The sequence below is a fragment of the Sus scrofa genome, chromosome 14 (assembly GCF_000003025.6).
Source record: "Sus scrofa isolate TJ Tabasco breed Duroc chromosome 14, Sscrofa11.1, whole genome shotgun sequence".
NCBI lineage: Eukaryota > Metazoa > Chordata > Mammalia > Artiodactyla > Suidae > Sus > Sus scrofa.
This window is the reverse complement of record NC_010456.5, coordinates 21557967-21580831: the sequence shown is the minus strand read 5'-3', so window position 1 is coordinate 21580831 and position 22865 is coordinate 21557967. Positions and strand designations below refer to the sequence as shown.

At 38.4% G+C, this 22865-nt stretch overlaps 1 long non-coding RNA gene across 1 annotated transcript in view; it reads right to left on the bottom strand.

Annotated features, from left to right (window-relative positions):
• The window catches only part of LOC110256686, a 187289-nt gene continuing 164959 nt past the window's right edge, over window positions 536–22865 (bottom strand). Inside the window, exon 3 of the long non-coding RNA XR_002338564.1 lies at window positions 536–1227. This is a non-coding gene — a long non-coding RNA (uncharacterized LOC110256686). The remainder of the gene's footprint in view (window positions 1228–22865) is intronic.

Sequence of the window (22865 nt, the reverse complement as noted above, 5' to 3'; positions counted from 1 at the left end):
TAATAAACTTTTAAAATCACAGAACACTCTTCGTTATTATGATCAATCCCTTTTTCATACTGAAAGCACACGGAACCTACTGCTTTGCTCAGCTGATTGTTCTTGGTTAGAAATTTCCTGAAGCATGGAGACCAGTTCACTTAAATGAATGTGTTGGCTTTTGTGACTTGGGATGTTAATCCTTGAGATTGATGCTCTGAGCATTAGAAAATGTATTAGCAGTTTCTGTAATGCAGCTTTGTTTCTTACAATAATAAATTACCATTAATGTGTGACATACTTAATCAGCTGCAAAGCCAGGTCATAGAGTTGATTTAAGTGATTATTCACCTTATTCCTTTGTTACTGTGCTTGGCATTTATTTGTTTTCTTTCAGAATATTTGAGTCATTTTCTCACTTATTGGTTATTGCCAGTAATGTTTTAGATCTACATTATTTCATGACTTGAATAATACCATTTTATTCTATTATAAATGAAAATAACCTTTCACATATAAGTATGATTAGTTTGTAAAAATATATTTATTTGAGAGGAAGTTAAATGATAGAACTGATGGCTAGAAGAATCAATTCACATTTTTTGCACATTTTAATATTAAATAAAAATACAAGAAAAATTTTATCATATATGTGAAATAACAGATACGATTTCTTAGCAGTTTTATGCCTTATATAAACCACCTAAGTTTAACAGTTGAGAGTAAAGTCATTGTACTGTGGGAATTTATTCCAAAATAAGAAATGTCAATTTTGATCATTTCTGGGCTTCTCACATTGATGGTTCCTGGAACAAAGCTCTCTTTTGTGCTACTGTGTGGCTGCAGAGTGACTTCTATGAGCAAATTTTAATAATTTATAGCCTTTTCCAAATTCTTTAACCCACTTTCACAGATTAAGTAGGTTAAGGGTATTTTTAACATCACCTAAAATATAGAAGAAAACTCTGTGTTACATGGATGAAAAGGAGAGAATTGAATGAAAATACCTGTGCAGGTCTCTATTTGGTACTACCAGCTCCAGAAAGGGCCAGATTCTTGCAGAAGGAATGTGCTTGTCGTGCCTAGGTGGGAGCAGCTTCCGGGGGAACAAGGCGTGGCTCTGGGAGGTGGGGCAGCAGGAGAAGCTGGTGTCTGGAATTCATCATCTCAGGTGGATGCAGGACCCGTCACAGCATCCTCAGTCAGATTAAGCAGCAATTCTTCTTGGAGGTAGTGCTGTCACTCTCCCTAATCAATGATAATTGCGGATGGATTATTGCTGGAACAGGATTGGCTGTGGGTTAATGGTTTAGGGCCTAGGTAATAGATACATGAGGATTTCTTAGACTTTTGCATTTATGAAAATTCTTTGTAATATTGTCAATCAAATTCTACAGAATAAAATGTTCAGAAATATAAGAATTAAAAAATAAAGTTTATACTCCAATGTGCTAATACTTAGGAATTTATTCAATCAGTTTTCTATTGATTCTATTTTGTACTCTGGTTAAGTGAGAAAAAAAGAATTTTATATATTTGTTCTGAGAATTTGTTAAGATTTATTTATTTTCAATAGTTCAATGGTGTTTAAAAGATATGTGTGTTTTTGTTGGATACAAAGCTATCTGTTGCTTTTTTAAATATTCATCTTTGTTCATTTAATGTGAATGAGAACATGAGGTATTCTGGGTCAAAATCAGATTTCTTACCAAATACCTCATGGTAAAGGATAAGAACATGGACATTGCATTTACCCTAGTCCTTATCCCACGGCCCACGTGGTCGGTGCCAGGTCAGTCACTTTACGTGATACTTGGAAACCCCATAGGTGAACAATGAAGAAAAATTGTTATTCTCTGCTTGTAAAGGGGGAAGGGCAGCCATCCCACTCTCCTCCTGCAGGGTCTCCTTGGAAATGTAAGGAACTGAATCTTTTTTTTTTCTGTCTTTTTGCCTTTTTAGGGCCGCTCCCGTGGCATATGGAAGTTCCCAGGCTAGGGGTCTAATCAGAGCTGCAGCTGCTGGCCTACGCAGGAGCCACAGCAACGCGGGATCTGAGCCGCCTCTGCAACCTACACCACAGCTCATGGCAACGCCGGATCCTTAACCACTGAGCAAGGCCAGGGATCGAACCCACAACCTCATGGTTCCTAGTCGGATTCGTTAACCACTGAGCCACGATGGGAACTCCGGGACTGAATCTTAACTGTAATCTCTTGGATAAATCTACCCAGAAGCCAGGTAGACCCTGTGTTTCAGTGCACTGCCTAGAGAATTCCCCTTCTCTGGACTGTCTCCTGTTGACGTGTGTACATGGCTAGAGAGATGATGCTGTGGTCTGTCTGGCACTCTAGGTTTACCCCAGACCTAATCTGGACTTTCTCTGGGAGATAAGAGAGGTCTTATCATCTGTCTGGATAAAAGCAATGGACTAGACCAATGAATACCCATCCAATTGCGATGGCATGTGGTGAAGTGTGTGCATTGGAGGTGAAAGCAAACACTCGCTGTCTTTAGGTCATGTTCATTTCAGGAGGCCAGGGCCTCTGGCAGGGATAGGAATTTTACTCTCTCTCTCTAATCTGTTTCAATTTCGTTAGATCAACCTTGGTGGCTCTGGTTCCTCCAGAGTGTAAAAGCTCAGTGAAAGCAGAGGTATTTTTTGCCTTTTTTAGTTTTAAACATGTGCTCTTCAAACCCGTTTTAATATTTCTTTTAGTCAATTAAATATGTCAATCTGCCATTTTCATAGATTAAAGTAATCAAATATTGGCAAGTTCACAAGGTCAGTGTAGTACTTGCTGGCACAGATGTGTTATAAATCGTCCACTCTGATTTTGTGTATGTTGATTTCTCCTTAAATTTCTCCTTTTCTGGTGAAACAATTGAGAACTATGAGATAAGGTAGAATAATGATTTGTCTTCTGGATGGAGTAAGCCTTAGTCAACATAAAATAAACATTTGAATATTTCCTAGTATGAAATTCTTGTATCTGAGGTTATTGGGGTTTAGAGTTTTCTTTCTTGTATTCAATTTTTGTTGTACTGTAGTTCATATTCTTTTGGAAATAGATTGTTGATTATAAGATTATTTTCCTCTTAGACATTTTGTTGTTGACATGTGTTATCTATACTGTGGATTGTATTAAGATCGCATTTTCTCTTTATCCTTAGAGCATAAATTTTCTCTAAGCTGTATCATATACTTGGATAATATTAATTAAATATTAACACATTTAATATGAACATACTATTCAACATTAATAGTTAATGCTGGTAGTTTTATAAATATATAAATTCATACCCATTACTATTCAATATTAATGTAATTATTAAGACAATCTCATTACTAGGATCTTTATTAAGAGTATCACTATTTGCGATTTGGGGAACTTCTCTACATTTTCTTTCCTGACTGATCATGTTTACCTGTGTGTCTTTGATGGCACATACATAGATGCTACAGATATAGCCACTCCTCCAGGCCCCAGGCTCAGAGACCAACTTCTTAGGTGAGATGTCCTCTGCATTTCTCACCACAGATGCCTCTGAGATCATTAGGACTAAAACTGGACTCATGCTCTTCCCAGACTGCTTCCTGGTGGTCTTCCTATCTCCACAACTCTCCAGTTGCTTTCTGCAGATGCAGGAAACCAGCCTCCCTCAGCCCTCCTTCCCTGACACCCCATCCAGCCTTGCCAGCACACTTGCCCTCTGACACAGGTCCTTGCCTTTTTTCTTCGCCATCTTCACTGCCCTTGTCCAGGCCAGCATCACCCTCGCCCAGCTTCTGTGTCCAACTTCTAGCTCATCTCCTTATTGCCTTTGTCACCTATGAACAGGTGACTGAGGGTATGTAAAAACCCTTATTTTTCCATGTAGTCTGTTTGGGCCTAGTTAGTTCTTGATCCATCCCATAAAACACTGCCTGCTGTGCAGTAGAGACCTGGTCCATGTGTAGGAGAAGTCGCGTGGGACCAGTCTAGCCAAACGGCTGGAGGAAGAAAGCTGGCCAGGACATCAATCACCAGGAGGAACTATACCCTGTGCCAGGTTCTCTATTGGTAAAACCATCATACCAGGACACTTAAAAACATACATCCATGCTTAAAAAAATACAAGCCCCAACCTTTTATTTATTTATTTATTTAGTCTTTTTGCCATTTCTGGGGCTGCTCTCGCGGCATATGGAGGTTCCCAGGCCAGGGGTCGGATCAGAGCTGTAGCCCCCAGCCTACACCAGAGCCACAGCAACGCTGGATCTGAGCCACGTCTGCAACCTACACCACAGGTCACGACAATGCCGGATCGTTAACCCGCTGAGCAAGGGAAGGGATCGAACCCGCTCATGGTTCCTAGTCGGATTCGTTAACCACTGCGCCACGACGGGAACTCCAAGTTCCAACCTTTTAAATAATCCTCTTGGCTTTTCCGTCCACTACAACTCTATGAAGGGCAGAATCGTAATGGTGGTGACATTTAGACCTTCAAAACTCTGTACTTGACTCCTTTCCTCAGATTTTGATTGTCTTCCAAGCTCAGTGTCATTATTTGAACCAAAAATATAAAATAAATACTGTATACACGGTGCAGAATAAGAACAGAAGAAATATATCCTCTATATGAATCCCTTCTTTCTCAAAAAATATGGTTAGTAACCTTAGAATAACTGAATGAAAGCATTTTAACTTTTAAACACAGTAATTTAAGTATGACATTTTGGATAGATTAACATGTGTCAAATGTATTTTTGTACTGCTGATATTATAAGTTGATGCAAGTTCATGAAATGTTATGGTGAAAGTTATTTAAATCACAAAATGTCACAAACAGCTTTTAGACTATGAAAGAAAAGCTCATCAACATATAATATGTCAAAACTATGAGAAATACAACAACCTGAAATAGGGAAATAACATAATTTTCCTGAAAATAACACAATTATATTACATTGCCAAGTTAATGAATTATTTCACTGTTGCTATGGTTACTGAATTATTCAACTCTGATACACCTAGTCACACAAGAGTAAAAGTAGAACAGCCCTCAAAAAGCTGTGTAGATTTTGATATTTCATTTTTTCAAGGTTTTAATTTTTTTTAATTTTGTGATTTTTATTTTTCCATTATAGTTGATTTACAGTGTTCTGTCAATTTCTACTGTATGGCAAAGTGACCCATACATACATACATATATATGTATATATACATATTTTTTTTCTTTATTCTTTTTCTCACATTATCCTCCATCATGTTCCATCACAAGTGATTGGATGTAGTTCCCTGTGCTATACAGCAGGATCTCATTGCTTGTCCTCCATATGCAATAGTTTTCACCTACTACCCCAGATTCCCAGTCCATCCCACTCCCTCCCTCTCCTCCTCAGCAACCACAGTCTATTCTCCAAGTCCTTGAGTTTCCTTTTTGTGGAAAGGTTAATTTGTGTGGTATATTAGATTCCAGATATGTGATCATATGGTATTTGTCTTTCTTCTTCAGACTTACTTCACTCAGTATGAAAGTCTCTAGTTCCATCCATGTTGCTGCAAATGGCATTATTTTGTTCTTTTTATGGCTGAGTAGTATTTCTTTGTGTATATATACTACATCTTAATCCATTCATCTTTTGATGGACATTTAGGTTGTTTCTATGTCTTAGTTATTGTGAAGAGTGCTGCAATGACCATACAGGTACATGTATCTTTTTCAAGGAAAGTTTTGTCTGGATATGTGCCCAAGAGTAGATTTGGTGAGTCATATGGTGGTTCTATATTTAGTTTTCTGATGTACCTCCATACTGTTTTCCATAGTGGCTGTACCAATTTAATTCCCACCAACAGTGTAGGCTGGTTCTCTTTTCTCCACACCCTCTCCAGCATTTGTTCTTTGTTGACTTGTTAATGATTGCCATTCTGAGAGGTGTGAGGTGTTACTGCATAGTAGTTTTGGTGTGCATTTCTCTAATAATCAGTGATGTTGAACATTGCAAATTGGTGAAAAAATACATTTTCAGCTATTTTCAAATACTAAACTTCAGAAAAAACAGTTCATATTTATAATGAAACGCAATAGGAACTCTTAGGTTCACAAGGTAGAATTAAATAAGAGCGTATTACTTTTCTGAGTACATTTAAAAATAATATATATGTAACATGTATCGTACATATTTAATCCTGGCTGTACCCTTTAAAAATACTCCAACAAAGTTGGTATTTATTATAAAAATAATTATAATAATTCTGTTGACGTATTTTTAAAGGATACAACCAGAATTTTTAATATATATAAAAATATAAAAGTTTACATATATAGGAGTTCCTGTTGTGGCACAGCGTGTTAAGAATTTGGCATTGCTACAGCTGCAGGGTAGGTCTCAGCTGCAGCTCAGATTCACTCCCTGGCCCAGGAACTTCCATATGCCATGGATGCAGCCATTTAAAAAAAAAGAGGGGGGAGTTCCCATTGTGGTGCAGGGGAAATGAATCCATGAGGATGCAGGTTCAATCCCTGGCCTTGCTCAGTGAATCTGGGATTTGGTGTTGCCTTGAGCTGTGGTGTAGGTCGCAGATATGGCTTGGATCCTGCGTTGCTATGACTGTGGCATAGGCTGGCAGCTGTAGCTCTGATTCGACCCCTAGCCTGAGAACCTCCATATGCTGCTGGTGTGGTCCTAAAAAGCAAAAAGCAAAAAAAAAAAGAATTTGTATATATGCATAAATCTTGAATGTGCTGAAAAATAATTCTATATGTATACTTGTGATTTGTAGGATAAACCCATCCCTGATTTCAATTACTTGATGTGAAATGCCAATTTTTTCTCTCATAGTTGGAAAAGTGAGATGTATCTTTCAAACAGATTCTGGGCAAAGCTTTGGTCTGTGTTTATTGTGATGCCAAGTTGAGGAGAAAATAAAGGAGTCAAAAAATGCAGAAATATTTTGCTTGATTTTTTTCCCCAAGCAAAAATAAGTAATGACTTGCTCATGAAAACTCCTCTTAGTTTCGTTCAAAAATTTTAACATCACCCTTTTATTTATTTTAAAGGGATTGAAAATGGTTTTCAGGTGTTTTTGGTTTTGACAATGATTTTCTGAATTTCTGTTGCATTGATGGGTTAAGTGTGTGTAACAGTTTTCACATGTGTGGATTTCACCCACCTTTTGTGTTTGACTCCAGTGTTAGTGATCATGCAGTAGAGTAGGATGCTAATGATTTAATATATTTATGAATTTTCAGATTTATAGCTTTTAAAAAAGTATTTCAGATTCTACCAAAATTACTACAAGACAGTTAATTGTGTTGCTTGCAAATGTGAACTCTGGGGCAAACTCTCTGATTCCACTGATAATAACCACGCAAGGTTTGTCGTAAATATGTTCTCTGTGCTTAAGTTTCCTAATCTGTATGGTGAATAGTACCATAAAAAGCACTCAGAGGAAAATCTGGCACTTCATAAGCACCCAATAAATGTAATTATTTTATTTAAAATGATAAAAATAAATAAGAGCAATCCACTTAATATTAGTACTTATATTTTTAAATTTGAGTCGCTATAGAATTTTTAAAAAAAAATCCCAAAAAACAAAAACAAAGGCTCCTATAATGTATTCTCTCTGATGCCATCTTCCTTTGATAAGGGTATAATTTTGAATATTTGAATACAAGTATTCACAGAGGGTAATATGATAACAACCTTGCTTATATTTAAGTATAATAACATTAATAGTTAATTTCATTAGTATCTAATATTTGCTGAGTGTTTCCTGGGTGCTAATAATGTGTCTGAGGATTTTTCACATATTATCTCATTTAAACATAATTATAATCAACTGGGGATATTTTATCTTCATTTTCCAAGTGGGGACATTGAGGGATGGAAAGTTTGAGGAAACTACTCAAGTTCATTTCAGAGATTTGAAGTAAATGCCTAAATGAATGTTGTAATACTTACAAATGTGGATTAGGAAATAATGCATTTTTTTCAAATCATGCTGTCATACCTCAAAACATTTTGGGAATTCCATATTTGGGATTGCATCATAGATGCTTTTTCACTCTGTTCTCTCTGGCAGTACCTCAGGCTTAAATCTGATCTCCCCCCAATCCCAACACACACAAACAGACACACATACATACCTTGGCATTTTCTAGGGTATTAAACATGGGATGAGCATGGTTCCAGACAAGATACATTAGACACACTTTTTCCTATTCCCATAGTACGTACAGCTAAAACCCTGTCAATTGTGTGTGGAACAAACAGGAGAAGATTCTGAGAGGTAGATAGAAGATAGGATCTCAGGGCTATCAGACCCAAGGAATGACCCAGCAGTGACTTTCTGAGGATTTTTCCTGACTTATTTGTCACAGCCTGGGTGCTGGGGAATTCAGTGACCTGGAGATGCCAGTGGGCCCAAGCCAGGGAGCCCATAAAAAGCCTTCTCCCTCTAGCCTGATGACCAGGAGAGGCACGTCCCTGCAAGACAGTGTTCAGCCCACCCCAAGCAATACCACACAAACACTTGGTGCTGCTCCCACCCCATCAGCAGAGGCTGAAAGGGAGCCTGGACATCCATCTTTGCCAGTTGTGCCGAGACCCCAGAGATGCCTGTCCTTTGGTGTGGTGGTGTCAGAGTGGCTGAGTGGGAATGGGGTCCAGGAGGACAGCAAGAAGCAATCTCCACTCTGGTGTCAATGGGGGATCTGTGGGTGCCTGGGCTTAACCCCCACCCAACAATGGGCAAGAACCTTCCTTCTCCCACTGGGGGTATCAGAGGAGGCGTAGAAGGCATCCAGGACTCTGCCCACCATCCCGTGTAAGGCTCTGTATCACATTACAGGGCATCTATGCAGTGCCTGCAAGGCACCCCTCCTTCCAGTGGTGTCATGAAGGCTAAGGCAGGATCTGCACGGCATCACCAGGTGGCCTTGGAAGCCAGTGCCTCCTTCCCACTGGCACAGTATCCTGGGAGATTTGATAAACCAGACTGAAATTAGACTGAGTTTTTCATTCCCTAACACCCCAAATCTCCAGAATATAATGGAAAATCACTGATCAAACCATGAACTAGAAAAGCCCTATTTGAATGAGAAAAGACAGATGCCCACATTGATGTAACCCAGATGTGAGAATTATCTGAAAAGAATTTTTAAGCACCCATCATAAAAATGCTTCATGTGCAATTAAGAACAAGTTTGATGTAAATGAAAAAAAATTAGAAGTCTTGACAGAGACATAAAAAGTCTCAGAAAATAAATAGAACTAGAAGGAGCAACAAATGGATGTTTTAGAACTGAAAAATACAGTTATCATATAAAAACATGAATGGTTAGACTCAATAGCAGAATGAAGAGGACAGAGAAGAGAATCCGTGAACTTGCAGAGAGAACAGGGAAAAAATAGACTTTATAAAAGAATGAACAGAGCCTCCGTGATCTAGGAGACTATCTTGAAATACCTCATATCTGTAAACTGAAATTATGGAAGGAGAAGTGGGAAACGGTAGGGCTGAAAAGTTCCTAAAGTTGCCAACAGACATAAACGTACAGATTGGAGAAGCTGAGCCAATCAAAGCGGATAAATCCAATGAATTCCACATCAAGGTTTATCATAATTAAACTTCTGAAACTAATGACAAAGAAGAAATCTTGAAAGCAGTGAGAGAGAAACAGTACCTTACCCAGAGGGGGTAAGCAATTCACATGACAGCAGCTATTTCATCAGAAACCATGTCGATGAGAAGGAAGGACATGATATTTTTCAAGAGCTGAAAGAAAAGAAGTATAAACCCAGAACTGCATCTGTCTGAAGATACCTTTAAGACTAAGGGAGAAAGGCAGATGATAAATGAAAAGTAAGGGAATGCATGCCCTAAATGAATGGATAAAGGGAATCCTTGAAACGGAATGGAAATGATGAAAAAGTATATTGAAAAGACAGAACGAAGAAACAACAGAAGAAAAAATAAAAATATAGATAATTACAGTAGACTGAAAAGAAAAAAGTCAGCTGCCCAGTGATATGCTGTGGTGGTAAATATTTATTAACACCAGCCTCCATAGATCAGAGAACCTTGATGTGCAGCATTTGATCTTTTCTGTGGCTAAATATACCTGCAGATGCCAGCTTTAAGCTACTATGTGGAGAATTGGCAAACACAAAGTTGGGAAGAGGTATGTACCACTGATGTTTGACTTAACCCATCACTGTGTGGACCCTAAATTAGGCAAGACTGAAAATAATGCTTTAGCAATGGTGTATGAGTGAACTTACAACATAATTGTTTTTAATGTCAATGTTTATTTGATGAAATTTTGTTAAAATCATCTGTGTTATAGTCACTGTGAAAAAAAGTCCATGTGACAAAGTAGTAGTCGCTTTACTGAGGCAATACATATATCACACTCATGAAGTCTGGCACGGTGGCCCTGATATCCTACCTAGAGGGGGATAAGGCAGACTTCAGGTCCTGCCAGATGATCAGCTCAACCAAAGGCTCCTCCCCCTCACCTCCCCCGGCTGCCGTCGCCCTTTGGAAAAAAGAGCCACAGTGGGGAGCTGTCTATTCTCTATCAATATTAGTTATAATTTTACTTGCTCTGAACAAACAGATAAACTTGGTGCAAGTATCTTTCTCAATATGGAAGAGAACAATTAAATTGACTGGATCATCTCCCATTAATGCCAAGATTATCATTAAACTGAAGTCGAATGACTGTGGACCACAAGCTGTCATGGTCACAGTGCTAAGTGTTATGACAACGCAACTAGGTCAGTTCTCCACTTGTGACAGCAGCTGGACAGCATCTCCAGGGGAGAAAATAAAAGTGCCATGATGGAAATTTGCAGAACAACTGCTAGACTTGGAATCAGGAGGCAGAAATCCCTGTTCATTAACAAGAAATGCTTAACTCCTTTCTTTCATCTCCCTCTTTCTTTACACACACACCACACATATACACATACATACACCACACACACACATTTACACCACACACATACACACTCACCGCACCCACACACATACATACACACACACAAGCGCGGACATAAGCATACTATTATCAAAACATGGATGTAGCCAGGAATCCCTGTATCCTAGAATGATGGAATTTGTTCATAATTTGTGGGGAAGAGGGAAAATGTTTCTGAACACATTACTTGGATTCAGAAATGACTAATTAGGCTTTTAGAACTTAAGTAAAAAATTCAGGATAAATACTGTCTTCTATGTCTCCTAAGATAATTTTTTTTTTTTTTTTTTTTGGTCTCTTTGCCATTTCTTGGGCTGCTCCTGCGGCATATGGAGGTTCCCAGGCCAGGAGTTGAATCGGAGCTGTAGCCACCAGTCTACGCCAGAGCCACAGCAATGTGGGATCCGAGCCGCATCTGCAACCTACACCACAGCTCATGGCAACGCCAGATCCCCAACCCACTGAGCAAGGCCAGGGATCAAACCCTCAACCCCATGGTTCCTAATCGGATTCACCAACCACTGAGCCATGACGGGAACTCCCTAACACAATTTTTAGAGTCATTTTCTCTATGAAAGTTAATGATTGGAATTATGTCATATTCACCTGATTCATGGTGCACCCCCTAAAATATTACGATTAATTTTCATATCATGTGACAGAAAATTGCCTTTCCAAATTCACATTTGTAGAATAATTCTAAAAAATATTTATCCTCATATATCTTGATAATACATTATCCACTTCTTAAATATTTATATCAAAAGTAGTTCAAATTTATTTACATTTACATCAAAATAACACGTGAGAGTTTTTGCCTTTCCTTTTTTTTCATTATATTTTGCCTAAAGATATATTTTTTAAAAATTTATTTATTTATTTTTCCACTGTACAGCATGGGGGCCAAGATACACTTACATGTATACATTTTTTTCCCCCACCCTTTGTTCTGTTATAATATAAGTATCTAGACATAGTTCTCAATGCTACTCAGCAGGATCTCATTGTAAATCCATTCCAAGTTGTATCCGATAATCCCAAGCTCCCGACCCCTCCCACTCCCTCCCTCTCCCCCCTCCCCAGCAGCCACAAGTCTATTCTCCAGGTCCATGATTTTCTTTTCTGTGGAAATGTTCATTTGTGCTGTATATTAGATTCCAGTTATAAGTGAAATCATATGTGCCTTTCCTTTTTGTATAATATTTGGTACAACATTGCTTTATGCAAAAAGGTTTTCAATGTTGATTCGTAATAACAATTTCAATTGTAATATGAACAATTTAAAATTAATAAGCCTAGACTATTCAGGCTTAGTAATAAATATAAAATTTCTCTTTTTTACTAATGTATGTATTATTTAACTTGAATTTATTTAAAATAAGTGATATGAATTCTACAGTCTTACAATTTATCCTTATAATTTTGCTATTCAACTCTACACATTATTGAGGAATGCTTTTTCCTCTTTCAGAGAGGGACCCAGAGCATATTCCTACAGGTGACTTCCAGTTCCCTGACCTCTGCATTTCCAAAGGAGGGTCCTTTCACTCTTTTCTCTCTGAGCATTATCTTGGTTCCAGTGTTCTCCACTGTTCTTCTACATCCTTCCATCTAAGAAGCAAATAACCATGATGAGCTTATGCACAAGGACAAATTCCTGTCTGTAAAACCAAGGTATTAGAAGATAACAGAAGGAGTTCCTGTCATGGCTCAGTGGTTAAGGAATCCAACTAGGAATGATGAGGTTGTGGGTTTGATCCCTGGCCTCGTTCAGTGGGTTAAGTATCCGGCGTTACTGTGAGCTGTGGTGTAGGTCACAGACGCGGCTTGGATCTGGTGTTGCTGTGGCTGTGGCGTAGGCTGGCAGGTACAGCTCCAATTAGACCCCTAGCCTGGGAACCTCCATATGCTGTGGGAGCGGCCCTAGAAAAGGAAAAAAGACAAAATAAAATAAAATAAAAAATAGAAGGTAACAGGAGCCAGCAAAATACAGCTGAGTTGAGTGATCTCAACAGGAGCCCTACAGACCACCAAGCCTACATGCTTACAGTCTGGCACTTTACAGAAAAAAAATTACCAATTCATGTCAATGCACACGATTTTGGGTGTTTTGTTATGTGACAAAAGCTATATAATGCAAGTAACAAGAAGAAAACATGGGTATTCCCTCTATTGGAAGTAGGAAAACTTTCCAACTGTGATTGAAATTCCAAATCATTTAAGGGAAGTGAATGATAATTTTGATGACCTAGAAATGAAAACCTTTCTCATGGAAAGCAACAGGTGATAAAATAGGGAAACATCTGTGCAAATAGAATCTCTGATAAAGTGCTAATATCCCCTATATGTAAAGAGATTCCGGAGTGTATAGAAGGAAACGACCATTAAGTTCTATGAGAAAAGAGAGCAGGAGATAGAAGTACTTTGATGAAAAAAAAAATCCTTAAACATAAAAATGATTGTCAAACTTGCATGCAATGGAAGCAATATAGACTAGAAGAGCACTGAGATACTATGTCCCACCTGTTGGGTTACCCATTGTCTCTACATCCTTCTGAAGTTCTGGCCAACAGCCCTACCCAAGGTCTCAGCTGATAGCTACTAGCCTCAAGGGGGTTCTAGCCCCTGCATTCTGTGTCTTAACTTAGACCCCGGACATGGTGGAAAGAGACAAGTCCTCTCCTACTATCCCATATTATTATGCTAAAAGCATAATAATAATTTTTTACCATCAAATTCTGAGTAATTTGTTATGAAGTCATAGTATTTGAATATTGTATTTCAGAAACCATATTGAAAAAAGTATCTTTTTTTGGCCACACCTGCAGCATGAGGAAGTTCCAGGGCCAGGGACTGAACCTGCGCCACAGCAGTGACAACGCTGAGTCCTTAACTTCTAGGACACCAGGAAACTCTCTGAGAAGAGTGTCTTGAAGTAGATCTTTTTAAAAAAAGTTACGGAGGAATCTATGATATAATTTTGAATTAGCTTAAATATAGTAGCATTTCCATGTATTAACTGTTCTAGAGGAGCATGAATTATACAACACTGCCATGGTGTGTCCTTAGAATCTGATGTTATAGAACTAACATCTTAAAATATTGGAAAATAAAGCTAGAAGAATCTAAGGATTGCTGTGCTTTAAGTTTCTTATTTTATTAAAACACAGTTGAATATGGAAGAGTTATAAAGATGAAAACTTTTTCTTTCTAAAGAAAATATCCTTTATCTCTCATAGACTTTTTAAATGAAAGCAATATTATTCTCTATACTTGATATTAAAATTTCTCATGGGAACAGTCACCTTGGTAACCAAACTCCATAAAAGAATGAATATCAACAACATAGGATGTGGTTTTCACCTTTCTTTTCAGGGATAAGCCGAGGCAGACAGTTTAGAATTTCAGGATATTAATGAGGTAGTTAGAATATTTTGATTTTGAGAATAATGACAAAAATATCTAATAGAAATGAGCTTCACAGGAATTAGAGATGAATTTAAATGGGCCATGTTTTCTCCTCACTTGGAAGGTTTGCTTGGGCTTTTCCACGGGTGTGTGTGTGTGTGTGTGTGTGTGTGGTGTCACAGGTTTTCCAAGAGCATCAAGTGGACATGTCCTCAGCAGCATATGCCCTCAGTCTCTGCTTGTGTCCTGTCTGCTAATGGACCGTTGGCCAAAGGAAGTCCTATGACCAGCTCAGATCCTTCATTACCTTCTCCTTGGAGGGAAGGATTCGGAGTCCCTTCTTCTGTTTTTTCTTTTTCAGGGCTGCACCTGCAGCATATGGAAGTTCCCAGGCTAGGGGTCAAATCAAAGCTGCAGCTGCTGGCCTACAACACAGCCACAGCCACAGCCACAGCAGATCTGAGCCTTGTCTGCAGTCTATACCACAGCTCACACAAGGCTGGATCCTTAACCCATTGAGCAAGGCCAGGAATGGAACCCACATCCTAATGGATACTACTTGGGTTTGAATCCCGCCGAACCACAATGGGAACTCCTGGAGTCATTTTTATAACCTCTCCAGATCTTTCTGGGTGATATTATGTTCACACTTCTATAAAATAACCTGATGTAGGACCCCAAATGTCTAATCAGATATGGCATAAGGCTCAGAGCTGGGATCTGGATGCATGTGAAGACATTCTTGATGTGAGAATTAGGGAAAATATCAGCCACTAACATACCAGCAAGTTGAAACAACATAGGACAGATGCTGCTGGGACCCTCAGTTCCAAGGACAGGGAACATTCTGTGACTTTGAGCCCTGGAACTGCTTCCCCAGTTAATTCCCAGTTTGCATTGCTTAGACTGTTCTCAGGCGTGCACCAATCTGCCTCTTGGGGGTCTATTCCAGTGTCCACCTTGGTTCCTGGCTCTGCCTCTGTATCCCATTGTTTGTTCTCGGAGAGTCCCTTCTCATTTCCTAAGACTCAAGCCACGCTGGCTACTGCGGTACATTAAAGATGCAGCAAGTTCTTCCTCACTCCTCCCACCAGACACCCTACCTCAGTCTGACCGTGAAAATCCAAGCTTGAGTAAAGTGACTGAAAGGAATTTGGTCTCTCAGTCTTAAGTTCCAACAGGGTAGTCACAATTCAAATAAAATGGAGAAAAAAAAAAAAAGGAATAAGATTGTGGTATTTACTTATCCATGGATTGTTGGGCTAACTGAAAAAATTACAAATCTGAAAATAATGAAAATATAGTATATAGTGTAGATGGCTTCTTAAACTGGTGGCAAAAGATATTTTCAAACAGATAATTTCATCAAAATATAAAATTTATCCAGTTCCTCCTTACCCCACACCCAATAAGATTCCAGGCATGGTTTAGCCCACTGAGTTCTTGCAGATCTTCTGGGACAAGGTGATCGGATGTAAGGGACCTATAGGGATCTGCTGTTCCCCTGCAAAAATCAACCCCGGTGATCATAACAGAGAAGTTTGAGAAATAAATTGCTACCATGTACTTCAAAACTAGGTATTAGTTTGAAGTACACGGTAGCTGAGCTACCTCATTTAGTAAATCTAAATTAGTATACTTCAATTCACTGGTGACTTTTGAGGCCGAATTAATACAGTTAGAAAAAGGAAACCATGTTGACAGAACTGCACCTCATGAACCACTAGGAAGAAACATGTATTTTCCTGACTCTAAGGACCTCATCCATCTGAAAGCACTGAGCCCATATCCTGCAATAAGGATGCAGCGGTACTTCTCCCCAGAGGGGACTAGATTAGAATGTCATTTCTGCTAATGGTGTGGGACTCTGATGCAGGGAATCGAAAATGAATAAGAGTAGTTATGTTGCGAGCCACACGGTGTAACTTGGTCCCCATGCTGTACAGCAGAAAAAACAAACAAACAAAAATGAATGAGAGAATAGGGAAAATTAGCCCCTTTATAACCAACTCAAATCCCAAGGTGTTCCTGGCTCTTCTGTAAGTTTTATTCTTCCGTCTCCAGTATACATGGGCTGCATATAATCTAATAATTCAGCTCTCTGCATCTGAGCACCATGTTAACTTCTCTTGTTTTGATACTCCTTTTACTTCCAACACTGTGGCATCTTGCTGAGATGAATTTGCACCACCTTAATCTCAGAAGTTCTTATGAGCTTCTCTTATCGTGGTAGAGCTTCCAGTCCTAGGATCCGATTTTGTGGGAACATTATGAACTTTATAACTAAACCCACTATTAGCAAGACCTTGTTTTGCCATCTCAGGGTTGAAAATATGTTCTCTGCCCTTACTGTGCAAACTGTGTGAAGTGCCTGAAACAGTCCTTAATGTCCTCTATAATACTTACACTTTTCTTGTTTCAAGGTAGCTATTTTCCAAGTTTTTCCAGATTCTTCCATTCCTTAACTAGCTTCTCCTCTGCCTTTATTTAAAGACATCATCTTGAATCTTGGCTTGGATCATTAAAATCCAATCTAAATGGAAGGGAGCCTATGTTTATTTTCCAGCCTAGCACTTTTCATATTTCTCTGAGATATTCACACCCTAGAAAAGGTTTAAGCATTTTTTCTGGGCCCCTAACTCACTATTCGTGAGTAACCAGAAGACCAGGAAAAACAATTAAAATGTTTCCTCAGTCCCCTCCATTGCCTCCCCTCCTTTCCTCCATCTCTGACGTGATCTGAGTGGTTTTTAACGGAAGTGTGATCATTTATGTGATGATCATAATTGCCTAAAACTTAGACACTCTGAAGAATTTATAGAGGACTCAGGTGTGTAGGCATGAGTTCAACAGCAGCTCCCTAAATAAGGGAGCATGAACTGGACACTGATTCTCCACCTCGCTGATTCCTCTGTGTAGAATATGCAATCAGTCTGACCGAATCCAGCAAAATTTGAAGGATTCTGCTTACATGTAGAAACATGCTGGCCACTCAGAGTCACTGTGCAGGCAAAATTATTTTTAGGGATAATTATGTTACTTGATGAGCCTCAATAGGACATTGAGTCATGTGTTTGTAAGAAAGTAATGCGTTTGTCGCAAAAAAACCCCACTTGAAACATCAGTTGGGCCAGACTCCTCAAGGTGGTTCCCGGGAGATGGGTTTTGGTATCTTTAGTTTGATTTTGATCTCATAGAGCTTGACTTTTACCTAAGACTTGGGCCATTTTTGGAATCCTTGATTAAGACAGCCCAACAAAATATGAAGCTGCAATTATGTTAACATTTAATGTGTGTTGATTACAACAGAATGTAGAACACCGAAATGTCATCAAGTATATTTATAGAAACAGTACTACCTATGACTCAAAGTCCAATTGTGTGTGTATCCTCAGCAATTTAAAACTGCAAATATATAAACAGGGATACAAGTATTTATTGGAATTCTAAAATATGGGCCAAAGAGCTAAATACATCTGCATTTAGCTGATATACACTTTAGAAAAAAAATAGCCTTGAAAGAATGGGCTGAAAAAGGCATTTAAATTTTAAGATAAATGAAGAGTAAGTCTAAATATTTCACACACATGCACAATCAAGTTTCTCAAAAAAAATCAGAATAATTAAATTTTAATACTTAAAATAGACATGCCTTTTATTTCGCTGATGATTCTTTAATTCTAATCAGGTAAATATTAAATCAGCTGATGTAATTTTCTATTAAACGACACATTTTTTTCAAAGTAATAGCCATTTCATTAGATTGGGAAGCTGTTGAAAAGTGGCCATGCATTTAAATCAGAATTTTCGCCTTAGACTGAGTCTAAGATGCTTTGAAAATGTTGCCTATTTCGCAATGCCATTTAAGTTTCCACAGCTAGATTTTGAGCGTGTGGTATTTTTAGAGAGCCATGGGCATGTAACTTCTAAAGGCTTAAAAGAGAAGTACAAACATACAGTTTGTAATAACAGCCACAAATCCAGAGTTACTCCTGCCTGCTACTGCATTATTTTGCCCTTAGCAAGTACACACTGGTCATGATTGAAGAACATCAGAGAAAATCAATATATGGCCTTCTAAACAGTTGTGATGCATTTGGCGTTTTATTTTATGTTTAATTTTTTTTTTTCTCTTTATGGCTGCACCTGCAGCATATGGAAGTTCCTGCGTCAGGGGTCAAATTGAAGCCGCAGCTGAAGCCTGTGCCACAGCCATGGCAATGCTGGATCCAAGCAACCCACACCACAGTTTGCAGTAAAGCTGGATCCTTAACCCACTGAGCAAAGCTGGAGATCGGATCCGCATCCTCATGGAGATTATGTCTGGTTCTGACTCTGCTGAGCCTTTAACAGGAGCTCCTTATTTTATGTCTAAATTAGTGTAGGGACAGCTGCTGCTTATTTTATCCTATTTTGTGCCCATGATACTATTTTTACCTGGAAGTTGTGAGATTAACTGCATAATAACATGAACAGCATCATATGACGGCAGACATGGAGAAGAGGTGGGGGGCTTAGGGTAGCAGGTTGGAGTGGTTTTGCAGGGTAAAATACCATCCTTGGAGGACATGTTAAATTTGTGATGGTAGTTGTATATAGGCAGCCAGCTTCCAGTAAAGCATCTATGGGATAATCTATAAGTTCTTCTCACCCCACCTCTCTGCTCACAAAACCCCTTCTTAGTGGGTTGTCAATCACTCTCCATACCCCTATCTTCTTTCATGTTCATCATAGCAATTAACACTACCTGATATTATATTCCCTATTCACTTTGAGTGCCTTTCACTAGAATGTAGGCTTTTGGAAAGTGAGGGAAGCTGTTTTCTGCTGTATTCTCAGAACCTGGAACAGTATGTGGAACAGAGAAAGCATTCAGTAAATCCTGTTGAATAGATGAATGGATAAGTAAGTTTGGATATTACTTCAGGTAACCTCAACAACTTGCTGGGAAGATGACTTTTCCTTCAAATCTAGACTTTGCCCAAAAGTCAGAGTCAACACTTTAGGCAAAAACATGGCTCTTGTCTCTAAAATGGAAGGTTGATGTCCAGGATTTTTTTTTTTTTTTAATGTGTCCTCCAGAGCAGAGAAGATGGGCCACTTGTGATATGGTTTTAATTGTTACTACTTTGGGGCAAGTTTAATGATGAGGTTTCCAAACTCTAATGACAGTGTTATGTAGTAAATAAGGATGCCTGCTGGAAAGATATTTCTCACAGTAATTTGGTTTACATCCCCTGTTCCACTTCTGCAATTCTTGTTTGCAAACTGTCTTACCAAAAAGATGCTTGCATATCTTTGTTTTGCTTTCTTAAAGAGATGATCATAAACAGTTGTGGACTGTATGTACTTCTTAATGAGAAAGAATGAACCATTAATGGTACAGTGAGTTATGGGGAGGTTTCAGGAAGTTACAAACTCACAACGGAGCGCTTAGCTCACATTTGCTCTATTTTCCATAATCACGTGAAACCAAACAAACGAAACCCTCTTTTTCTTGGAATTATTGTCCAGCACAGAAGTTACAACACTGTTTAATCCCTGCAAGAAAAGAAACTCTTAGGTGGAAACTAAAATGAAGGCTTAAAAAGGAATAAGTCCGTATGACCCATTGACCTACCCAGACCCAGACCTGTAGTCTCCACTTGGTTGGACCTCCACAGGCAGAACAGCCAAGCTCATGAAGTGGTTAACTTTCCAAGGACAAAAACAGCCCCAAGGAGAAAGCTAAATTTTTATACCATGGTCTCAACCACCATCCTGGACCTATAGAGCTCAGCACATGACCCCCTGCCTATAAAACCTGATTCTCTCCCAAGGGCAGGGGGCTCTGATTTTCCCTTGCTCAATGCTCCCAGCCACCCTGCTGGTCAATAAATTTTGCCTGAGATCTCACTGCTCCAGTCAACTGTCTTTCTTTCCCCAGTGCTCTAACAGAAACCTATCATGATTTTAAGAACATAGAGAGTTAATGTTAACACAGAAGACAATAAAAACTGCAAGAAATAGAAACTCTTCATAATTATGAAAGCACTTTCCATTTTCTCCAAGGATTAGGTATTTACCTACAGAATTTTTAGTGGATATATATTTTCATTTCTCCTAGGTAAAAAACCTGGAAAATAGATTGCCAAGTAACAGAGTAAGTATAGGTTTTACTGTATAAGAAATTACAAAACTGCTTTCCAAAGCTATGGTAACCTTTGCATTTTGCACCAAAAATGCCTGAGGATTATATTCCCTGCACATTCTCACCAGTGGGTAATAACGTTTACCACTGTGGTTTTAATTCTGTTACTGAATGACGAATGATGTTGAGGGCACTTTATGTCCTTCTTTGCTATCCCTACAATGTTTTTAATGAAGTTTCTGTTCAAATCTTTTCTTTTGATTGAGTTGTTTATCCTCTTAGTTCTTTGTGATAGGTTATAGGTCTAGACATAAGTCCTCTTTTAGATATGATTTTATTTTTATTAACAATGTCTTTCTAAGAGCAGTTGCTGTGATCAAGTCCAATAAGTATATCATTTTAAATTTAATATGGTATTTTATTTTCTATCTAAGAATTGTTTGGTTTCCCCAAAGTCTTAATATATTACCCAGTGCTGTCTGGTAGTTTTCTGGATTTAGTTTAGTTCAATCTATTTTAAGTTAATTTTGAACATGTTGCAAAGTATGGTTTGGTGCCAAATTATTGTCTAAACTATCCTCTTTCTTTTGAGTTTCCTTAACAAATTTGTTGGAAATCAATTGACCAAGTATGTATGGATCTAATCAACTCTAATTAAAAATTTTTTACTTAAAAATTTTTTAAAAATTATAGTTGATTTACAATGTTCCTTCAATTTCTGCTATACAGCAAAGTGACCCAGTCATACATATTGGATCTGTTTTTAACTCTACTCTGTGCCATTGGTCTGTATGTCTTTCTTTTACCAAATACCACAATGTATTCCATTTTATTTTACTTTTTTATTGATATAACATTGATTTATAACATTATGTGTTTCACGTGACCACATATTTCTACTTCTGCGTACCCTCTGGTGTGCTCATACCAAAATCTTAGTTTCCTCAAAGATCTTATGGCAAGTAAAATAAGTCAGAGAAAGATGAATACAGTGTGATTTCACACATATGTGGAATCTTTAATAAACTTCACTGTTAAAAATTTTATGGAAGTGTGGTTGATTTAGGATGTTGTGATCATCTCTGCTGAACAACAAAGTGATTCACCCTGTCTTTTTTTTTTTTTAACTGGAATGCAAAATTTATCTAGTTTTGGGATGGGTGGTAAAATATATTTTAAGTGAGATTGAGATATGGTTGATGTACAATAGTATGTATGTTTCAAGTATACAACATAGTGATTCACAACTTTTAAAGGTTATACTCCAGTGATAGTTATTATAAAATATTGGCTATATTTCCCTATGCTGTACAATATATCCTTGTAGCTTATTTATTTTATACATAGTGTTTGGTGCCTCTTAAACCTCTACCACTATGTTGCCCCTCCCCCTTCCCTCTCCCCCCTGGTAACCACTGGTTTGGTCTCTATATCGTCTAATCTGTCTTTTTTGTTATATGTTCACTTCAATGTCTTTATTATTGTTACTTCATATTAATGTGAAATCAGAAATGAGAGGCTTTTGGAGTTCCTGTAGTGGCGAAGCCAAAATGAATCTGACTAGGAACCATGAGGCTGCAGGTTTGATCCCTGGCCTCGCTCGGTGGGTTGAGGATCTGGCATTGCCGTGAGCTGTGGTGTAGGTCACAAACGCAGCTCAGATCGGGTGTTGCTGTGGCTGTGGCGTAGGCTGGCAGGTACAGCTCCAATTAGACCCCTAGCCTGGGAACCTCCATATGCCACAAGAATGGCCCTAAAAGACAAAAGAAAAAAAAAAAAAAAGAAATGAGAGGCTTTCAAGTTTTTTATTTGTTTTCCACTAAATTGACTATATCCTTTACTTTTACAAATGAACTTTCAATCCATAAAGACCCAACTGGGATTATGACTGGGAACTTATTATACCTATAGATCACTTTGGAGGGAATTGATATGTTGACAATGTTGTGTCTTTTAATCCATGAAAACCACATAACTCTCCATTTATTTAATTTTTAAAGACTTCTCTCATATTTAGGCTTGTTATTCTAACATTTATATGTTTCATATTCAGTTTTATTTGGGTTTTTAATTAAAATACTTTCTCTCACTTGCGCTTTCTCTTTTTTTTTTTTTTTTTTTTTTGCTTCTTAGGGCCACACCCACAGCGTATGGAAGTTTCCAGGCTCGGGGTTGAATTGGAGCTACAGCTGCAGGCCTATACCACAGCCACAGCAACAGGAGATCCAAGCTGTGTCTGCGACCCACACCACACTCATGGCAACGCCAGATCCTTAACCTGCTGAGCAAGGATAGGAATCAAACTTGCATCCTCATGGATACTAGTTGGGATCGTTAACCGCTGAGCCACGAAGGGAACTCCAAAACACTTTAA